The 12,059-nt window shown below is 50.0% G+C and overlaps 1 long non-coding RNA gene across 1 annotated transcript; it reads right to left on the bottom strand.

The window, feature by feature from the left end:
- Positions 1–58: 58 nt before the first annotated feature.
- LOC134983317 (uncharacterized) lies at positions 59–9,586 on the bottom strand. The gene is made up of 3 exons (XR_010191624.1): positions 9,490–9,586; positions 2,594–2,625; positions 59–142 (listed from the first exon to the last, which is right to left on the bottom strand). It is a non-coding gene; the product is annotated as an uncharacterized LOC134983317 (long non-coding RNA).
- Between the last annotated feature and the right edge of the window lie 2,473 nt (positions 9,587–12,059).

Raw genomic sequence — 12,059 nt, 5'->3', positions numbered from 1 at the left:
GTGTGTATATAGGGGCCCCCATACCTGCTCTCCCCTGTACAATACATGACAATCTCCTCTTACCCAGTGATGTGAGGGGCCGGTGATTCTCCATCATCACGTCCTTGTACAGACCCCTGTGTTCCTCTATATACTCCCCCTCCTGCATGGAGACATAGACAGTGACATCCTGACACCTTATAGGAACCTGACACACACAGTGATACAGTCATCACCCAGACACATCCCCTGGTGTTACTGTATAATGTCCCATTCCCAGAAGACACCTCTCCAGTCGTCACCCAGACACATCCCCCGGAGTTACTGTATAATGTCCCATTCCCAGCAGTCACCTCTCCAGTCATCACCCAGACACGTCCCCCGGTGTTACTGTATAATGTCCCATTCCCAGCAGTCACCTCTCCAGTCATCACTCAGACACATCCCCTGGTGTTACTGTATAATGTCCCATTCCCGACAGTCACCTCCCAGACACATCCCCTGGTGTTACTGTATAATGTCCCATTCCTAGCAGTCACCTCTCCAGTCATCACCCAGACACATCCCCTGGTGTTACTGTATAATACCCCATTCCCAGCAGTCACCTCTCCAGTCATCACCCAGACACATCCCCTGGTGTTACTGTATAATACCCCATTCCCAGCAGCCACCTCTCTAGTCATCACCCAGACACATCCCCTGGTGTCACTGTATAATGTCCCATTCCCAGCAGTCAGCTCTCCAGTCATCACCAAGACACATCCCCCGGTGCTACTGTACTCACAAGTCTCCTCAGACCCCAGTCACTTCCCTGTATTATAACTATAGATATAAGTGACGTCACTGTGATGCTCCCAGATCCCCTCACCTCCCCAGTCATGTCCCTGTATTATTACTATAGATATGTGACGTTATTGTGACGCTCCCAGATCCCCTCACCTCCCCAGTCATGTACCTGTACTATTACTGTAGTACCCTAGTGATCTGAAGGCCTTGGGACACTATGAGGGGGCAAATCAATGAATGAATGTGTAGATCTATAAGGTAATAGAGATGCTGCCAACTGATATATGTGATAATAACTTGGATCTTTCTAGTGATCCAATAATGTAGTGTGTTTATGCATGTTATTATTCTGTGCCTGCTGAAGGTGAGGGGACTCTGGGAAGCGCGCAGTGCGCAGTGGAGATCGTGGAGAAGCTTCCAGAGGTCCCGTGTGCTGAGAGAGGTGGCTGGGCGCGTGTAGTGGCAGTTTTGTTGGTGGGCTGACTAAGGGGAGAGTAAAAGGCTGGCGGCTGAGACAAGGTAGCTTATAGGAAGGCGGTTCCCTGCGAGTGAGAGAGCCCGTGTGGGGGAAAGGAATTGGATGTCTCCCGCTGCGGGTGAGAAGCGCTGTGTTAATTTTCCCTGGTGGACGCCGACCAGGGAAGTCCCGGTACCTGGTTGTCATGGAGAGTGCTGGGAGGCGGAGCGCTGGCGGGGCAGGCTAGTACATGGGAGGAGACCGCAGTGCAGGCAGCAGCTACCAGGAGTCCAGCAGTAGCAGACAGTTTACCCCCCGAGGCAGAGCTGAGTCCCTCATCCCATCCAACCCGCAGGGAGAGCTGGGTTGTTGGAGGAGGCGGAGTCGGGGGAGGTCCAGACCGGGCACACTATCATTGTAAGTGCAGGATGCCCCCATATAAATCCTGCTAATCTGCATATTCCCCTATCAGCCTTTAACTATTAAAGTACCAGCCCCCAGCACAGTAGCACAGGGACCAGCAGCATCGGTGGATCTGAGAAGTACAAATAGCACCTCTAGAGACTCCATATCCATTAGATAATGACCAGCAGGGTAGCAGTCATAAAGAGTGTGGTGGTGTATAATGATGAAAGCAGCTTGGAGAGGGTGCAGGGTCACCTAAACTTGGAAATTATACACTAGGGAGACTAAGCACCCCTCACCTATCAGAGACAGGTGCCAACAACCGGGACTTCTGTATGTTCTGGAGCCACCCCCACGGATCTACAGTGGGGCTATGCTTATACTGGGACAGGTAACACAGATCATCACCCCACTATACGTAACGAGTAGACCACGGGTGTCAGGGATTCCAGGGTGGAGAGCTCCACGTACTACCTTCCTGTTTCAGGCTGTCTAAGAGCGCTACAATTAGATCTTCCATGGAAACCATGCTATTCATTGCCGTGAAGTAGGGATTGCTTAACAATCGTGAGGACAATTGCTCCAAGTGGATACCCATATAACCCAGAGTACTTCTTATACACAGACACGAAAGGGCCCCAACCGTGCACGATTATAGTAAGAGATCCCGGGTGGTTTTTCAAACACAGCCACACAACTTTCTTATGGAATCCTATGTTCTGTATTGCATGCATTACCTTATGTATAGGTGGAGTATATTATTATGTATAGGTGGGGTATATTATTATGTATAGGTGGGGTATATTATTATGTATAGGTGGGGTATACTATTATGTATAGGCGGAGTATATTAGTAGAACGGTTCATGGTTTTATATGATATATGATAGTATTATATGATAGTATTATATGATATAACTGTATAGGGTGGCCTATAACTTCTTACATATAAAACTAGTATACTTACCGGTGGAACTGTCTCCGTATCTGTAGAAGAGCCTGAAATCACAAAGGAAAGGTACGATAGGTAAATGTGCATAGTCCTATCTGGTTACATCACATACTAATGTTATAGGCGACCACTACAGGGGTAGGATATTTCTTAAGTGATTAGAGTACTGGGCTCTAAATAGCTTGGGTGGAGGCACATTGCACATATACACTGTACCGCCAGGTAAAAGAGGGGTTATATTACTAAAGATATGCGATGTCACTGTAATGCTCCCAGATCCCCTCACCTCCCCAGGCATGTCCCTGTATTATTACTATAGATATGTGATGTCACTGTGACACTCCCAGATCCCCTCACCTCCCCAGTCATGTCCCTGTATTATTACTATAGATATGTGATGTCACTGTGACACTCCCAGTTCCCCTCACCTCGCCAGTCATGTCCCTATATTATTACTATAGCTATAAGTGACGTCACTGTGACTCTCCCAGATCCCCTCACCTCCCCAGTCAGGTCCCTGAATTATTACTAGAGATAATAAGAATTTACTCACCGGTAATTCTATTTCTCGTAGTCTGTAGTGGATGCTGGGGACTCCGTAAGGACCATGGCGAATAGACGGGCTCCGCAGGAGACTGGGCACTCTAAAGAAAAGATTAGGTACTATCTGGTGTGCACTGGCTCCTCCCTCTATGCCCCTCCTCCAGACCTCAGTTAGGTAAACTGTGCCCGGAAGAGCTGACATTACAAGGAAAGGATTTTGGAATCCAGGGTAAGACTCATACCAGCCACACCAATCACACCGTACAACTTGTGATAACCTTACCCAGTTAACAGTATGAACAACAACTGAGCCTCATGAAATGGATGGCTCATAACAATAACCCTTTATTAAGCAATAACTATATACACGTATTGCAGAAGAAGTCCGCACTTGGGACGGGCGCCCAGCATCCACTACGGACTACGAGAAATAGAATTACTGGTGAGTAAACTCTTATTTTCTCTGACGTCCTAGTGGATGCTGGGGACTCCGTAAGGACCATGGGGATTATACCAAAGCTCCCAAACGGGCGGGAGTGCGCGGATGACTCTGCAGCACCGAATGAGCAAACACAAGGTCCTCCTCAGCCAGGGTATCAAACTTGTAGAACTTAGCAAATGTGTTTGAACCCGACCAAGTAGCAGCTCGGCAAAGCTGTAACGCTGAGACCCCTCGTGCAGCCGCCCAAGAAGAGCCCACCTTCCTTGTGGAATGGGCTTTCACTGACTTTGGATGCGGCAATCCAGCCGCAGAGTGAGCCAGCCGAATCGTGCTACAGATCCAGTGAGCAATAGTCTGCTTTGAAGCAGGAGCACCCAGCTTGCTGGGTGCATACAGGATAAATAGCGAGTCAGTTTTCCTGACTCCAGCCGTTCTGGAAACATATATTTTCAAAGCCCGGACTACGTCCAGCAACTTGGAGTCTTCCAAGTCCCGAGTAGCCGCAGGCACCACAATAGGTTGATTCAAATGGAATGATGATACCACCTTTGGGAGAAATTGGGGACGAGTCCGCAATTCTGCCCTGTCCATATGGAAGATCAGATAGGGGCTTTTACATGACAAAGCCGCCAATTTTGACACCCGCCTAGCCGATGCTAAGGCCAACAACATGACCACTTTCCACGTGAGATACTTTAGATCCACGGTCTTAAGTGGCTCAAACCAGTGGGATTTCAGGAAATCCAACACAACGTTAAGATCCCAAGGTGCCACTGGTGGTATGAAAGGAGGCTGAATATGCAGTACTCCCTTTACAAACGTCTGAACTTCAGGCAGAGAAACCAGTTCTTTCTGAAAGAAAATAGATAGGGCCGAAATCTGGACCTTTATGGACCCTAATTTTAGGCCCATAGTCACACCTGACTGTAGGAAGTGCAGGAATTGACCCAGCTGGAATTCCTCTGTAGGAGCCTTCCTGGCCTCACACCAAGCAACATATTTTCGCCATATACGGTGATAATGCTTTGCTGTCACATCCTTCCTAGCTCTAATCAGCGTAGGAATCACTTCATCCGGGATGCCCTTTTCCATTAGGATCCGGCGTTCAACCGCCATGCCGTCAAACGCGGCCGCGGTAAGTCTTGGAACAGACAGGGCCCCTGTTGCAACAGGTCCTGTCTGAGAGGCAGAGGCCATGGGTCCTCTGTGACCATATCTTGCAGTTCTGGGTACCAGGTCCTTCTAGGCCAGTCCGGAACGATGAGTATTGTTCTCACTCCTCTTTTTCTTACTATTCTCAGTACCTTGGGTATGAGAGGAAGAGGAGGAAACACATATACTGACTGGAACACCCACGGTGTCACTAGCGCGTCCACAGCTAGCGCCTGAGGGTCCCTTGACCTGGCGCAATATCTTTTTAGCTTTTTGTTGAGGCGGGACGCCATCATGTCCACCTGTGGCAGTTCCCATCGATTTGCAATCTGTGTGAAGACTTCTTGATGAAGTCCCCACTCTCCCGGACGGAGGTCGTGTCTGCTGAGGAAGTCCGCTCCCAGTTGTCTACACCCTGAATGAACACTGCTGACAGTGCTTGCACGTGATTCTCCGCCCAACGAAGAATCTTTGTGGCTTCCGCCATTGCCACCCTGCTTCTTGTGCCGCCCTGGCGGTTTACATGGGCGACTGCCGTGATGTTGTCTGATTGAATCAGCACTGGTTGGTCTCGAAGCAGGGGCTCCGCTTGACTCAGGGAGTTGTATATGGCCCTTAATTCCAGTATATTTATGTGCAGACAAGTCTCCTGACTTGACCACAGCCCTTGGAAGTTTCTTCCCTGAGTGACTGCCCCCCATCCGCGGAGGCTTGCATCCGTGGTCACCAGGACCCAGTCCTGTATGCCGAACCTGCGGCCCTGGAGAAGGTGAGCACTCTGCAGCCACCACAGAAGAGACACCCTGGCCCTCGGGGACAGGGTGATCAGGCGATGCATCTGAAGATGCGATCCGGACCACTTGTCCAACAGATCCCACTGAAAGATCCTGGCATGGAACCTGACGAAGGGAATGGCTTCGTATGACGCCACCATCTTTCCCAGGATTCGCGTGCAGTGATGCACCGACACCTGTTTTGGTTTCAGGAGGTCCCTGACCAGAGTCACTAACTCCTGAGCCTTCTCCTCCGGGAGAAACACCTTCCTCTGTTCTGTGTCCAGAATCATACCCAGGAAGGGCAGACGCGTCGTAGGAATCAGCTGCGACTTTGGAATATTCAGAATCCAGCCGTGCTGCTGCAACACTTCCAGAGAGTGTGCTACGCTGATCAACCATTGCTCCCTGGACCTCGCCTTTATAAGGAGGTCGTCCAAGTACGGGATAACTGTAACTCCTTGCTTCCGAAGGAGTACCATCATTTCCGCCATTACCTTGGTAAATACTCTCGGTGCCGTGGACAGACCAAACGGCAACGTCTGGAATTGGTAATGACAGTCCTGTACCACAAACCTGAGGTACTCCTGGTGAGGTGGATAAATGGGGACATGCAAGTACGCATCCTTGATGTCCAGAGATACCATAAAATCCCCCTCTTCCAGGCTTGCAATGACCGCCCTGAGCGATTTCATTTTGAACTTGAATCTCTTGAGATAAATGTTCAGGGATTTTAATTCAGAATGGGTCTTACCGAACCGTCCGGTTTCGGTACCACAAACATAGTGGAATAGTAACCCCTTCCCTGTTGAAGGAGGGGAAACTTTACTATCACCTGCTGGAGGTACAGCTTGTGAATTGCTGCCAGTACACCTCCCTTTCCATGGGGGAAGCTGGCAAGGCCGATTTTAGGTAACGGTGAGGGGGCGTCACCTCGAATTCCAGCTTGTATCCCTGAGATACAATTTGTATAACCCAAGGATCCACCCGTAAGCGAACCCACTGGTTGCTGAAATTTTGGAGACGCGCCCCCACCACTCCTGGCTCCGCCTGTGCAGCCCCAGCGTCATGCGGTGGACTTAGTGGAACCCGGGGAGGACTTTTGTTCCTGGGAACTGGCTGCATGGTGCAGCTTCTTTCCTCTACCCCTGCCTCTGGCAAGAAAAGATGCACCTCTGACCTTCTTGCCTCTCTGAGAACGAAAGGACTGCATTTGATAATACGGTGCTTTCTTGGTCTGTGATGAAACCTGAGGCAGGAAAGTCGACTTTCCAGCTGTCGCTGTGGATACGACGTCCGAGAGACCGTCCCCAAACAATTCCTCACCCTTATAAGGCAAAACCTCCATGTGTTTTTTAGAGTCGGCATCCCCTGTCCATTGCCGAGTCCATAAGACCCTCCTGGCAGAATTGGACATTGCATTAATTCTAGAACCTAGCAGGCAAATGTCCCTCTGGGCATCCCGCATATATAAGACGGCGTCTTTTATATGTCCCAGGGTTAGCAAGACAGTATCCCTGTCCAGGGCATCTATGTCCTCTGACAGAGTATCTGTCCAAGCTGCTACAGCACTACACATCCAGGCTGAAGCAATAGCAGGTCTCAGTAGAGTACCAGAGTGTGTATACACTGACTTCAATGTAATACATCTTTCATTGCAATAATCATATAGCTGATGGCCTTGGTCATTTTAGGCTATAATTGTGCCTCATCATCGTCGACACTGTAGTCGGCATCCGTGTCAACCATTTGAGATAGTGGGCGTTTATGAGACCCTGACGGCCTCTGAGTCGCCTGGGCATGCCCGGGTTGAGAGCCCGGCTGTACCCCGGCTGCAACATCATCAAACCTTTTATGTAATGAGTTAACATTATCATTTAAGACCTTCCACATATCCATCCAATCAGGTGTTGGCCCCGACGGCGGCGACACCACATTTATCTGCACTTGCTCCGCCTCCACGTAACCCTCCTCATCAAACATGTCGACACAGCCGTACCGACACACAGCACACACACAGGGAATGCTCTGACTGAGGACAGGACCCCACAAAGGCTTTTGGGGATGCCAGCACACACCACAGCGCTATATAACTCAGGGATATACACTACAACAAGTGATTACCCAATAGCTGCCGAATATATAACTTTTTGCGCCTAAATTTATGTGCCCCCCTCTCTTTTAACCCTTCTGGTACCTGGATACTGCAGGGGAGAGCCTGGGGAGCGTCCTTCCAGCGGAGCTGTGAAGAAAAAATGGCGCTGGTGTGCTGAGGAAGAAGGCCCCGCCCCCTCAGCGGCGGGCTTCTGTCCCGCTTTCTGTGATAAAAAATGGCAGGGGATTTTACATATATACAGTGGCTGACTGTATATATGTAGGTTATGCCAAAAGGCACTTCAATTGCTGCCCAGGGCACCCCCCCCTCCAGCGCCCTGCACCCTACAGTGACCGGAGTGTGCGGTGTGCTGTGGGAGCAATGGCGCACAGCTGCGGTGCGCTACCTTAAATGAAGACAGGAGTCTTCAGCCGCCGATTTCGCCGTCTTCAAGCTTCTGTTCTTCTGGCTCTGCGAGGGGGACGGCGGCGCGGCTCCGGGAACGGACGATTGAGGACAGCTGCCTGTGTTCGAACCCTCTGGAGCTAATGGTGTCCAGTAGCCTAAGAAGCGCAACCTAGCTGTGAACAGGTACGTTTGCTTCTCTCCCCTCGGTCCCACGTAGCAGTGAGTCTGTTGCCAGCAGAAGCTCGCTGTTCTTTAACTAGCAGGCTCAGGAGAGCCCACTAGGAGCACCCAGCTCTGGCCGGGCACAGATTCTAACTAACTGAGGTCTGGAGGAGGGGCATAGAGGGAGGACCCAGTGCACACCAGATAGTACCTAATCTTTTCTTTAGAGTGCCCAGTCTCCTGCGGAGCCCGTCTATTCCCCATGGTCCTTACGGAGTCCCCAGCATCCACTAGGACGTCAGAGAAATAAGTGATGCCACTGTGACGCTCTCAGATCCCATCACCTCCCCAGTCATGTCCCTGTATTATTACAATAAATATAAGTGAAGTTATTGTGACGCTCCCAGATCCCCCTCACCTCCCCAGTCATGTCCCTGTATTATTACTAGTGTTATAAGTGAAGTCACTGTAACACTCCCAGATACCCTCTCCTCCCATTCATGTCCCTGAATTATTACTATAGATATGTGATGTCACAGTGACGCTCCCAGGTGTGTGATATACATTTGCTTCATACTGAGCAATATTTTCAATCCCCACAATTACATATAATAAAATTAATAACAACAACAACAATAACACTAAAGGCTGCACCCCAGTATAAAAATAATAACAGATGTCTTTAAAAGCAGGACACCTCAGACCATTCCTCCTGTATTGTAGGACATCACCACCACTCCCAATGTATAATAATAATACCAGGACACCACAAGCTGCTGTCCCTGTATAATAATAACAATACACAAAAACCTGCTCCCCATGTATAACACTAATAACAACAGGACACCACAGGCCGCTCCCCCTGTATAATAATAACAACAGGACACCACAGGCCGCTCTCTCTGTATTATAATAATAATAATAATAATAATAATGTTAATAATAATAATAATAATAACAGGACACCATAGGTCGCTCCCCCTGTATAATAATAATAATAACAACAACAGGATACCACAGGCTGCTCCACCTGTATAACAACAATAACAGGACACCACAGATTGCTCCTCCTGTATAATAATAATAATAACAGGACACCACAGGCTGCTCCCCCTGTATAGTAATAATAACAGGACACCACAGGCTGCTCCCCCTGTCTAATAATAATAACAGGACACCACAAGCTGCTCCCACTGTATAATAATAATATCAGGACACCACAGGCTGCTCCCCCTGTATAGTAAGACGCCATTACCTGATGGTAGATGCTAGAACCGCGATTTAGAACCAACCATTACCTAACCATTAGCTAAGGGACCTTTTCCGTAACCATTACCTGATGGTAGATGCTAGAGTCAAGTGGGCTAAGGGACCTTTTCCGTAAGGGGGAGGAGTTACGATGCACCCTCCGATATAGAACCAACCATTACCTGATATCCACGGACACTGCGAGGCTGCAACAGTCGATGAAAACTCACTTCCTGTATATGGAACGCACAGTACGGAAGTAAGGTGGAACGCACAGGCCGGAAGTAGGGCATGATTGGCAAAGGCTGCTTACGGGTTACTAGCCCCTCCCCTCCTTCAGCACGCCCTCTGTAATTACTATTAACATACATGTCCTCAATGCGGGGTGCCGGCGGCCATTTTCTTGTAGACCAGTCCGGCAGCAGCAATACGTTCCCTGGCCGTGTAGTGACGCCTGGAGCGGCGGCCATTTTCCCCTGGTCAGAGCTCCGCCTTCCTTCTATCTTTCCCACAAGGCAGCAGGAGCAGAGAGCAGCCATTGCTGTGTCTGGCAGCAGGTAATGATATTATTATTATTATTCTATAGGCTGAGCAGCTCTGGTGTCAGGTTCTGTACTGCAGGGGGAGCAGCCTCTGGTGCCTTGTTATAGTGCAGCTGGAGCAGCCTCTGGTGCTGCATTATCCCTGTACAGGTGGCTGACACTCTAGTGTCCTATTACTGTAATACAGGTGGCGCAGACCCCGCCATTACCGTAATACAGGTGGAGCAGACCCCGCCGTTACCGTAATACAGAGGGCGCAGACCCCGCCGTTACCGTGATACAGGTGGCGCAGACCCCGCCGTTACCGTTATTCTATACATATAATGGCATTGTACTATACAGGGGAGCGCTATGTGTTGTCCTACTCTACAGGTGGAGTGACCTGTGTTGCCTTTTTATACAGGGGGAGGTGACTGTGGTGTCTTGTTACTATTATTATATAGGGTGAGCGGCATGTATTGTCTTTCAATACAGAAGGAGTGGCCTGTGTTGTCATAATATACAGGGGTAGCATCCTGTGCTCTCATAGTATACAGGAGGAGCGGCCTGTGTTGTCATAATATACAGGGGTAGCATTGTGTGCTGTCATAGTCTACAGGGGGAGTGGCCTGTGTTGTCATAATATGCAGGGGTAGCATCCTGTGCTGTTTTAGTATACTGGCGTAGCATCCTGTGCTGTCATAGTATACAGGGGTAGCATCCTGTGTTGACATAGTATACAGGGGGAGCAGCCTGTGTTGTCATAGTATACAGGAGGAGCGGCCTGTGTTGTCATAAAATACAGGGGGTAGCATCCTGTGCTGTTATAGTATACTGGCGTGGGTTCACTACGGCTGGCCGGCGGTCGGGCTCCCGGCGACCAGCATCCCGGCGCCAGGAGCCCGACCGCCGGCTTACCGACAGCGTGGCGAGCGCAAATGAGCCCCTTGCGGGCTCGCTGCGCTCGCCACGCTACGGGCACGGTGGCGCGCTACGCGCGCCACACTATTTTATTCTCCCTCTATGGGGGTCGTGGACCCCCACGAGGGAAAATAAGTGTCGGTATGCCGGCTCCCGGGCTCCCGGCGCCGGTATACTGAGCGCCGGGAGCCCGACCGCCGGCATAAAGAAGACCACCCTACTGGCGTAGCATCCTGTGCTGTCATAGTATACATGGGTAGCGGCCTGTGTTGTCATAATATACAGGTGTAGCATCCTGTGTTGTCATAATATACAGGGGGAACTGCCTGTGTTGTCATAGTATACAAGGGTAGCATCCTGTGTTGTCAAAGTATACAGGGGGAGTGGCCTTTGTTGTCATAATAGAAGGAGGGGTAGCCTGTGTTGTTATAATATACAGGGGTAGCATCCTGTGTTGTCATAATATACAGGGGGAGCTGCCTGTGTTGACATAGTATACAGGGGGTGCAGTCTGTGCTGTCATAGTATACAGGGGGAGCGGCCTGTGTTGTCATAATATGCAAGGGTAGCATCCTGTGCTGTCAAAGTATACAGGGGGAGTGGCCTTTGTTGTCATAATAGACAGGAGGACTGAGAAGGACCCAGAGCCCAATCACGGTGCCTCCACCTCACTGATACATGAGAGACACAGTGACGAGAAGATCCTTGAACTCACTAACAAGATCATTTAGCTGCTGACTGGAGAGGTGACTGCTGGGCATGGGACATTATACAGTAACACCAGGGGATGTGTCTGGATGATGACTGGAGAGGTGACTGCTGGGAATGGGGTATTATACAGTAACACAAGGGGATGTGTCTGGGTGATGACTGGAGAGGTGACTGCTGGGAATGGGACATTATACAGTAACACCAGGGGATGTGTCTGGGTGATGACTGGAGAGGTGACTGCTGGGAATGGGACATTATACAGTAACACCAGGGGATGTGTCTGGATGATGACTGGAGAGGTGACTGCTGGGAATGGGGTATTATACAGTAACACAAGGGGATGTGTCTGGGTGATGACTGGAGAGGTGACTGTTGGGAATGGGGCATTATACAGTAACACCGGGGGATGTGTCTGGGTGATGACCGGAGAGGTGACTGCTGGGAATGGGACATTATACAGTAACACCGGGGGATGTGTCTGGGTGATGACTGGAGAGGTGACTGC

Source organism: Pseudophryne corroboree (genome assembly GCF_028390025.1).
Source record: "Pseudophryne corroboree isolate aPseCor3 chromosome 3 unlocalized genomic scaffold, aPseCor3.hap2 SUPER_3_unloc_12, whole genome shotgun sequence".
Lineage (NCBI taxonomy): Eukaryota > Metazoa > Chordata > Amphibia > Anura > Myobatrachidae > Pseudophryne > Pseudophryne corroboree.
The sequence above is the reverse complement of the archived record's forward strand: the minus strand, read 5'-3'. Positions and strand labels throughout refer to the sequence as shown.